The following is a 10,678-nucleotide window of genomic DNA, read 5'->3' as shown; positions in this document are numbered from 1 at the left end:
TCTTGAAAACTTCCGTGTTTTTTCTTCTCTGTGCGAAGAAAACTCTGTGAAAATTTCAATGAGTGATATTGATTTGTTCTCCCTTAAAAAATAAAATAGGAGCGGAGATTTTTTAACATCGCAAATGAGATACGTGGTCTGGTAGTTTCACCGTCGCATTTTTTATGAGTCATCCTCATCCCTAGTGGTCAGAGCGGGCACCAAGCGCGCAACTATTCGAACTCTGGAGTAAGTAATGTGGTATCACGCGAAAATGAAGGAAAATCTTAGCTTCTCTTCCGTCTCGAACACTGCCGTGCTAAGGAAGATTGTATGAACATTCAAGAGTTGCCAAATTTTCTTTGATAAAATTTTCAATTTAAGAGTAAGTTAAGGATATTTTTCCTCGTTTTTGGGAAATTTAGATAAAATTAGGAAAAAAATTACCTGAAAATTAGAAGAAAAATCTTCCTAGATTCACTAGAAAATTCTTTTTTTTTCATCAAAGGAAATCTGGCAACGCCTGAAGCTTTATACGGTGTTTTTCCCGACCGGGTCACGGCAGAATAGATGACGTTTAGGAATGTAGGTACTCATATTGCAGGTGCCATGCTCGCATTTTTATTAATTGGCTTTCCCGATCGCGTCATAAGATTTGTCGAAATTATGTATAGCTACTGCCACTTTGCTGGGCTCAAGAACAACTTACGGATTGAAGGTAGTCAAGAACATCAAAGAACTTTTCGCAGCCTCGGGAAAATTGGAGTATTTATGTTTTTGGTTTTTTCTCAGCAATCTCCAAACCCTAGTATAGCTCTGCGCACCAATGAAATCATAATGAAATTACAGTTTAATGCAATAATTTTTTTTTTGTTTTTGTTAATGTAAAATTGCAGTTTTTACACTTCATGTTGCCACTAAAAGCAGAATTGATGTATGAAATAAGCTTAACTCATCTAAAAGACAGGCAGTTTCTAGTGTCCAAAAAAGGAAGAAAGGAAAAAACCACCACATATTTCAAATTTATCGCAATAAAACACAATAGGAACCCCTTCAATTATCCAGCAGGCATATGTAACGTAAACAACACTCCGGTGCATTTGCCATAACATTACCATGTAGCTGCAATTTATTACAACTTGCGCTATTCGGAAAGTACCGCCGTGCCAAGTGAAAACGCCGTATGAGCATTAGAATGTTGCCAGATTTCCTCTCAGAAAACATTTATTTTTGAAGAAAGTTACAAATATTTGTCCTTGAAATTTTCAGACTACTTAGACCAAATTACGATCTAAATCCTCTGAAAAATCGGAAAAGAATTAATCACAAATTTTGCCGAAAATTCGTGATCTGTCAAAGGACATTTGGCAACGCCTGACATAGCCGGATCTAGGGAGTGGCCACATGGGCCGCGGCCCATGGCGGCAAATTTAGGGGGCGGCAAATTTTGCAATTTTTTTAAATGTAGCTATAAAGAAAATTCGGATTCAGAAAAAAAATACAAACGAGAAAAGGTGACAAAATCTCTCATTTCCTGAGAGTATATCTCTAATTTTGTCGTCTTTCTGTGATACAATAGACAGCACCTTTAATTAGTCGAGAGTAAGAAAGAAACCGAACGCGGAATTTGGCCTGGAACGGCGCGGCGCACAGAGCAATGATGACGAGAACTTGAGATGAAAAGGAGAAACCCGCGGCGCGGCGGTCGGCATGTAACACATATTAGCGCCTACAAGACTGCATGAATACTTCACGCATTGCGTCAAAGACAGTGCGGTCGCTGCGGTCAGCAGCGGGCGGTGTGAAATGCACAGCGCCTACAAGACTGCATGAATACTTCACGCATTGCGTCAAAGACAGTGCGGTCGCTGCGGTCAGCAGCGGGCGGTGTGAAATGCACAGCGCCTACAAGACTGCATGAATACTTCACGCATTGCGCCAAACACAGTGCGGTCAGCGCGGCGCAGCGGCGGAAGTTATAATTATGAAACCACATTTATTGTTCTCTCATAATTTCTTCGTTCATTTCATATATGTATGTATGTATAAATGGAAGACCTTGTCCACACAGTGATAGGTTTACGGAACCTAACTCTCGCGTCAAGTTCCGTGAACTTTTGCTAGTAGTGTTGACAGGGCTTTCGCAATAAATGTGTCCAACACGAGTAAACACGTTTTATGCACCTCTCCCCCTCCGGCACATTCACTTGATGGTTTTTATTGATGTTTCAAAACAAATGAGAAAGGGGCGGCAAAATTCAGGCGGCCTATGGGCGGTAAGTAAGTTAATCCGGCCCTGAAGCCTGATGGCTCTTATGGCGTTCTTTCTTAGCACGTCAAAGTAGTTGTCTTACTGATGAATTAGATTAGGTAAAGGGGGAAACTCATGCATTGTACACCCCTCTCTCATCTCAAGGTATCACTAATCTGGGGCTGGAAGGAGCGCTTGTTTTAACCTTGTTCATATATCGAAGTATCAGCAAACATTTTCTATTCTCCTAAACGTGTTTTCAGTTACTGAGCAATGTAAGTAATCTCGTTTTAAGAAAGGTATGAAGCTCAAAAATTCTGGGAAGCTAAAATATTCGCATTTAATGGCATAAACGACGGATGACAGCGTGCGTGCGACTTTCGTTAGATTAGCGGCTGTTTATAGATAAAATGCATGCCCTAGATTGCAAAATGGCAAAAAGGTTCAGCTATAAATAAATATAGATAAATAGCACTATCAATGGTGGAACTAGGGTAACACGCGCCTCGATCGTAGTGTTTCAAAATGTCCATCCTTACTTATAAGTAAAAGCTTTTTGAAGCTTTTCCAACTATACTGCCGTGATAAAGAAAAGCGCCGTATGAACCTTAAGGCGTTGCCAAATTGCCTCTGGTAAATCACGAATTTTCGGGAAAAGTTGTAAATATTTTTCCTCCAATTTCTCAGATAATTTTGTTTGCAATTTTACCTAAAGTAATTGAACATTTATCGGATAACTTCATAACTTTCCCCAAAAATGAGCATTTTATCGAAGGAAATTTGGCAACTCCCGAATGTTCATACTGCGTTTTTCTTTAGCACGGCAGTATAGCTCAGGCAGATAGTCCTTCATAGTCAATTTTGTCCTGATTAATCACCAAATGTAAGCGTCTATCCTCCTTATTTCCTTCATTCTCTCCTTTTTTCGGGCGAACCGGGGGGGGGGGGGGTGGTACACTAGAGTACCTGTATACGGGAGAGTATTGCCATCTCTGTGCCGCTCTCTGATTGGTTCATCAGTTTTAGGCTATCATTGATGCCGCCCATGGGCCGCCTGTATTTTCCAGCCCCCTCCTCATTTGTTTTGAAACATCAATAGATCGTATTCGACAGTAGTTCGATGTATCGTTTGGTTCAAAACAATAGGACATAACCTCAAACAAAAATTTCAGGATTTAATTCGGAAAAGCTGAAAATGATAAAATTCTTAACAATTTCACTTTTCATTGCCATTTGGTACTCGAGAGAATAAAAATTCGATCACATAAGACCCGTTACCTCAGATTTCTAAATTGACTTTTGAGGCTTTGGTTACATATTGAACCAGTCGATATCAACATAATCTCACCTGTGTGATCTGTCGAATACGATCTATAAAAATCATCGAGTGAATGTGCCGGTGGGGGAAGGGTGTACAAGACGCGTCTACTCGTGTTGGGCACATTTTTTGTAAAAGCCCTGTCGACACTAATAAAAGTTCAGTTCCGTAGACCCATCCCTGTTCGGACAAGGCCTTCCATTTATCAAAAAGAACGAAAAAATTATGAAAGAACAAACATAAATGCGGTTAAAAATTGTAACTTCCACCGCGCCGCGCCGACCGCACTGTGTTGGCGCAATGCGTGAGGTATTCATGCAGTCTTGTAGGCGCTATGCATTTCAGGCCGACTGCTACTGACCGCAGTGTGACGGACGCATTGCGTGAAGTATTCATGCAGTCTTGTAGGCGCTATGTGTTCCATGCCGACTGCCGCGCCGCTCCGTTTCAGGTCAAATTGCGTGTTTGGTTTCCCTCATAACTCGACTAATTAAAGGTGTTGTCTCTTGTATCGCCGAAAGACGACAAAATTAGAAATTACTATATACTTTTTCTCTCAGGAAATGAGAGATTTTGTCGCCTTTTCTTGTTTGTACTTTATTTTCTGAATCCGATTGTTTTCTCTCATTTTTTGATACCTACATTCAAAAAGATTGCAAAATTTGCCGCCATGGGCCGCGGCCCATGTGGCCACCCCCTTAATCCGGCCAAACCCGAACCAGAGGAACACGTATTATCGGCTGAGAAATGAATGATAATCACACTCAAAGCTTCATTTTCGGCAAAAATATTAATCAAAGGTCGATCCGAACTCAATCCAGAAGTTGATCATAGACAAATTTCTATCACATCCAAAATCACGTGTAGAACTTCGTAGAAGTTTTTCGCCATCTCGTTTGTTTACATTGGGCCAAAGTAGGAGCGGAGGGGCTGGGGTTCGTTTACATTGGGCCAACTTTGGGGCTCCATGATAGCCGACCAATCAGAGAGCGGCACACTTTTTCTGTAGTAAGAGGATTAATTGATATGGCAATACTCTCCCGTATACAGGTACCCTAGGGTACACTACACCCCCTACGACTAGAGTACCTGTAAAGGGAGAGTATGGACAACTCGAAATATGTAGCTCTTAGGGCTCAAAAGGGTAGGTAACCTTTGAAAACGAAAAATGTCACTGTCAATCTTTAGACTCCAATATTAAACGAAAATGGACAAGAAAATTCATAAGTAAGCAAAATGAGTAAGTTCATGCAAAAACCAAGTCAAATACGTGCTTTACTAACGACAGTTCTCAACAATTTTGATCATAAATCACTCTGGATAATTTGAATTCATAGATTGCCTACCCTCTTGGGGTCTAAGAGCTCCCTAACCTCTAAATTTTCGACATGTCCATTCTCTCTCTATATAGGTACTCTACCTACGACTACCCCTTTTGGATCCACCCATGTCCTCCTCACTGTGCTTTTCATATTTTGCTACATACTGTATCGTGCAAATAATCCTTCTTGCAAACGGAACAGGAGCCATCTGACATCGAGGTCCCCCTATGATTTTGATTCATTTCATTTTTTCCCCAAGTCCGGGACAAGGCATGCTGTTATCAGCTCATAACCTACTTCGGTGCCGGATGGACTATCCGAGAAGTGAGTGGGAGCTGCATCCTGTCAGTTCCTTCCCTTTTTTCTCTCTCTCTCTCCCCTCCACCCTTCCCCTCCTCCTCCCGTCCACGAGTGTCAGTCAACGTCGTTTCCCTCACGAATCAACGTAACTGCATTTCAATGTTGCCAAATTTCTTTCCGCAAATCGCATTCTCACCAGGAGAATCTTGGACATTTCTAACCGGAAATGTCATCGAATTTTCCTCCGATCTCGACCAAAAATCGGAAAAATTTTGGACCAAAATTACTCAAGTATATTCTTGTTAAAACTTCAATTGTTGTGCTCAATTTTGCAACCTTGGAATGGAGCTACGTCTCTTCGTCCGGGAAGCGACGTCGTGTCAACGGTGATTTTTCTTCGTATCCCGGAGCAAGGCCCTGTTTCATCATACGAGACAAATCTGTTCTCCCCCTACTCCACCCCTCCCCACCCCGGCACTCGGATTCCTATTTAAATCGGGATTGCACGGAGCCCGGCGTTGAAGTTCACTGGCACGATCGGAAGAGCTCGCTCATCGAGTCACCGAAACGGTCCACCGTTCAATGGCGCTGTCACTGTTCCTCTATAGTTAAGTTAGGTCGTGTACCAGTGGCGACTGGCGAGTGATTCATCGATTATCGATATTCCCTATTTGAAGCTACCAAGAGGTTTTGCCCCCTGGCCGCTACGCGGCTCAACCCTCCCCAAGTAGCAGCGATCGCGATAAATAGCGATTTTTTCGGTTGAGTATCGCGATTATATCGGTGGCAATTAATCGCAATATTATCGAATAAAAAATTGCGATTTATGGCGATTAAATCGCTATGCATAGCAATTTTTTGTTCAATAAAATCGTGATCAATTTTCGTCGATAAAATCGAGATTAAATCGCCATATATCGCGATTTTTGTTGCGATAATATCGCGATTAATTTGCGATTTTATTGCAACAAGATCGAGGATAATCGCTCAGATGTTGATGATCCTAGCGATTTTATCGCCGACAAAATCGCAACGAATCGCGATTTTTCCGTCGAAAAATGCTACTTGGGTCAGAGGGCGCTTCGCGCTCTATTATGCCCGCCTCGACAAAAGAACGACTAAAAGGATGAAAATATTTTTGTACCCGACTCTCATTAATTTATCCAATCTCCCTCTGGCCGGGAGCGATTGGACCAATAAGAATCGAATAAAAAAGTCGGCATTTATTACAAACTTCACGCCAAGACTGAAACACAACGGAACGAACGGAACGGAGCGTTTCGTCGATTTTGGATAGTCAATAGGAAAGAAGCACACCTCCCATTCACTTACCTTACCCTCCTAAGAGACCAGACCCAACATTTAGCGCTAAGGTCAATGTTCCGCTAAGTTTGATATTCCCGCCATTTTCCATCGGCGGGAATTTCAAATTTTGCTCCTATTTTTAAGCTCTCTGGTCTACTCTTGTATAAAAAACGTGGGTCCTATTTCCAAAATTCGATGACAGTAGACTCGTCCAGGGACTTTCGCGTTTACTCGTGTTGGGCACATTTGTTGTGAAAGCCCTGTCAACACTAACGAAAGTTCAGTTCCGTAAATCCACCCCTGTTTGGACAAGGCCTTCCATTTATAAAAAACGAACGAAAAAATTATGAAAGAACAATCATAAATGTGGTCAATAATTTTAACTTCCGCCGTTGCCCGACCACACTGTATTGGCGCAGTGCGTGAAGTATTCACGCAGTCTTGTAGGCGCTATGCGTTTCACGCCGACCGCTGCTGACCACACTGTTTGGCGCAATGCGTGAAGTATTCATGCAGTCTTGTAGGCGCTACGCGTTTCATGCCGACCGCCGCACCCCTCCGTTCCAGGCCAAATTCCGTGTTTGGTTTCTCTCTTAACTCGACTAATTAAAGGTGTTATCTCTTGTATCGCCGAAAGACGACAAAATTAGAAATTACTATACTTTCACTCTCAGGAAGTGAGAGAATTTGTCGCCTTTTCTCGATTTTACTTTATTTTCTGAATCAGATTGTTTTCTCTCATCTTTTGATACTTACATTCAAAAAGATTGCAAAATTTGCCGCCCCCTACATTTTGCCGCCATGGGCCGCGGCTCATGTGGCCACCCCCTTAATCCGGCCCTGGTATTTAGTAAAAAATTACACGCTAAATTCGTGTTGCCCGATATACTTTGGGAGATAGGCGTATGTGGCGTTGGGATATTGCAGAACGCCAGAGTGCGCCGTAGGAACGACTTATATCGCAAATATTCTTTCAAATTTGTATGATTTAAAATTGATTTATGGCTGCAGATCAATATTTTTCTTGACTCATTCCACAGGAAGGCGCCAGTCCTGACGTTTGGTCGCAGGAAACTGTTGATCTTCTAGACTCCATCCTGGAAACTTATCGCAAAAACGACGAAGAGAAACTGCTCAAACTAGAGGACGATGTAAACACATTGAAGGGCCTCATTCAATGTTCTCTAGCGGCACGCATACTCAGTGTCCAGAAAGGTGCGTATTTTGCATGAATAATTTTTTAAAGTCCGTTATTCTTGAAATGGAGTTTGCACTCGTTTGTGTTACAGATGAGAGGCATTTCATTTTGATTACATTTTGCAATGAGGAACCACTATTTCTGGCCCGTTTTAGAAACAATATACATGCCATTGATTTCCCTATGCAGATATGAACTTTTATAGGAGAGCCAGAGATAGTGATTCTATTGCAAAATGTAATCCATTTTATCGACGAGCGTATTGCTAAATCTACCCCAAAACCCCAAGCGATAACTATCCAAACGCGGTGGTCGTGGAGTTGCATATCGTCATCGTTGAAGGAGAATGTTGCACATTCGATGTTAACCTTCTTCAGAGACAGGGTGGCAAATTTTAATGAAAAATAAAATCTTGAAATTTCGAAATTTATGAAAGATATTGAAAAATGTCGGTTCCTCACTTCCTCTTCATGTTTCGTAATATGTAAAAATTGTAACTCTCTCCTATTTTGGTGTGTTTGAAAGCGAGTTGCATACTCTAGCCCTTGAACAATATGAAATATCCCGCTGAAATTTCCAATCTTTCATTTCTTTCTCACGTTTCATGCTACTCACCTCAGAGACCATGCTCTTGCTGTGAGTCCTCTTGCGTAACTTGCCAAGTCGACCCCTACAGACCCGGAGCGATAACTATTTAAACACGACGGTCGTGGGGTTGCATATTCATCATCCCTGTAGGCGTTTTTTGTGCACTTCAAAATCTAGATAAGCAGCCCCTACGTGCATCGGTGAGGCTAGGTCTTAAACTGCTTGGTATGACTCGGAGATAGATCGTCAGATAGATAGTGCTACAGTGACACAGAGAAGGCTCCGTCTTTTAACCGCTACGCGGTGCCATCTTTAGTCAGCGATACTCAATAGTAAAAAAAAAGAAGAAATCCTTGATTTCTATTTTTTCACATACGGAAACATGATGACAAATCAATATTATGAGATCAATTTTAGACACGGTTGGTGGTTGGTGGGTGGATATTATTCTTCATTCCTCTGGTCTCAGGCACCCAGTCCATTGATTTCGTCTGTTCACCGTACATGTTTTCTCCGCACAATTCATTTCCATAACAGGGTGCCTAGCGACCCAGAAAAGTCAGGTAGTACAACAGAAGCGAGAACAATCAGGGAAAATCCCTCGTAAAAATTGGCGATAAAAGCTGCGTTTCAAAATACCATAGGAATTCTTATAGCCGGCAAAAGAAGGCTACAGAAAATCATATAGCTGGCTGTAGAATGCAGAGAAAATTATACATACGGCCGGGCTATACGAAGCGATAAAAAATTATGCAGCCGGGCTGTAGTTCCTATAGCCGGGCTTTACACTTTATCGCCTGGCTGTTGCTCTTTCGCCATCGATTATAAAAGGCTGTAAGAAATTGTGAAGAAATTCGTGTGCTTTGGAAATCATTAAGTTCGGATACGGAAACACCTTAATATTTACAAAACATACGTTATATTTTCCTTTAATACATATTTTTTTTCATAAATTAAAACGATAATAATCCATACATTATGTGCAAACATTTCCAAATCATGAGTTTAATAACGCTGACTCCGCCAGATTAAATATTAGAGTCTAACCCAAAGCGGAGCGGCGACGCACTGGCGCCTACAAACGTAACAGGGATACTTCACGCATTGCGCAACGTGTGAAGTATCCCTGTTAGGTTTGTAGGCGCCAATGCGCGTTTCGCGCTGGCTGCCCGCCCGCCGTGCCGCGCTGCAGCGTACCACGGCGCTTGAAGCAACTGTTTCACACCAGAGGTATTGCACAGTATCATACGAAACTGAAGGCGCTCTAATATATTAGGAATGGCAGGCATCCATCGAAAGTACGAAGCTTTCCTCGCAAAATAAATCAAGATACTACGGCCCAAAAAGAGAGCAGTGGTCCGAAAACTCACTAAGTCCTAGCCCCCGTAATTAGTGACGTTTAGCATACACTTTATCGCCTAGCTGTGAGTTGCTTAATCGCCATCGGCTATAAAAGGCTATAAGAAATTGTGTAGCCGGCTATAGAAGCTATTAGAAATCTTACAGCCGGCCGTGGGCCTATGGTATTTTGGAACACAGATTCTACTGCCAATTTTTACCAGGGAAGTTAGGGAATTCCATCGACGGTCAGGGAATTTTTGGTGGAGTCGGGGTCCACGTAAGAATGGACGCGCGACGTTTCCGCACACTTTTGCCTTTTTTTTCATTTCAGCACACTTCCACCGAAAAATCATCTCCGCACACTTTGAATTTAATCATGATTTAAACAGCAACACTGGACGACTATAAAAACTTGAGATGTAATGATAATAAAGGAAATAAAATAAAACGAGAAAAACATACATGGGAAATAAAAGAGGTACTCACGGAAACTTCATTTTTCTTTGTCCGAATCCACAAAGGCTCCATCGTTGGCGTCAGATTCAGTAGGTTTCTTATGCTTCAGATCAACAACTTCTCGGAGAAAATCGAGCGTTTTTAGTCTTCCTGATAGGTAAAAGTATGTGACGTCAGTTATGTTATCGTGGAGCTTCTGTATTTGTGGGCGTTTTTTGCATTTTGCGCCACTACGAACCGACCTGACTTTTAGATCAACCAAGCTTCAGAATCAGTTCAGACGTACAGCTGTGTTGCCAAATCGTTCATCGCGCGAAAACGGAGTGTGCGGAAATGGATTTTCAAAACAACTGTGCGGAAATGAAAAATGGGAAAAAGGGTGCGGAAAAGTAGTGCACCCGTAAAAATCGGGTCCGCGACGGGCCAGCTGATCGTGCTGGTGTGCCAACCTCTTCGATCACATGAATTAAATGTCCTTATGTCATTGTAAAAAAGTCAGAGGATTTCATTAGAAGAAGTCAGGGAAAAGTCAGGGAATGAAATTTTGCTAGCCACCCTAGATGACCTCTTTCTCTCCCCGGAGGAATGGGTTATTCATTTTTTTTCGTTTTCCTCCTTTG

The sequence above is a fragment of the Bemisia tabaci genome, chromosome 10 (assembly GCF_918797505.1).
Source record: "Bemisia tabaci chromosome 10, PGI_BMITA_v3".
Taxonomy (NCBI): domain Eukaryota; kingdom Metazoa; phylum Arthropoda; class Insecta; order Hemiptera; family Aleyrodidae; genus Bemisia; species Bemisia tabaci.
The sequence above is the reverse complement of the archived record's forward strand: the minus strand, read 5'-3'. Positions refer to the sequence as shown.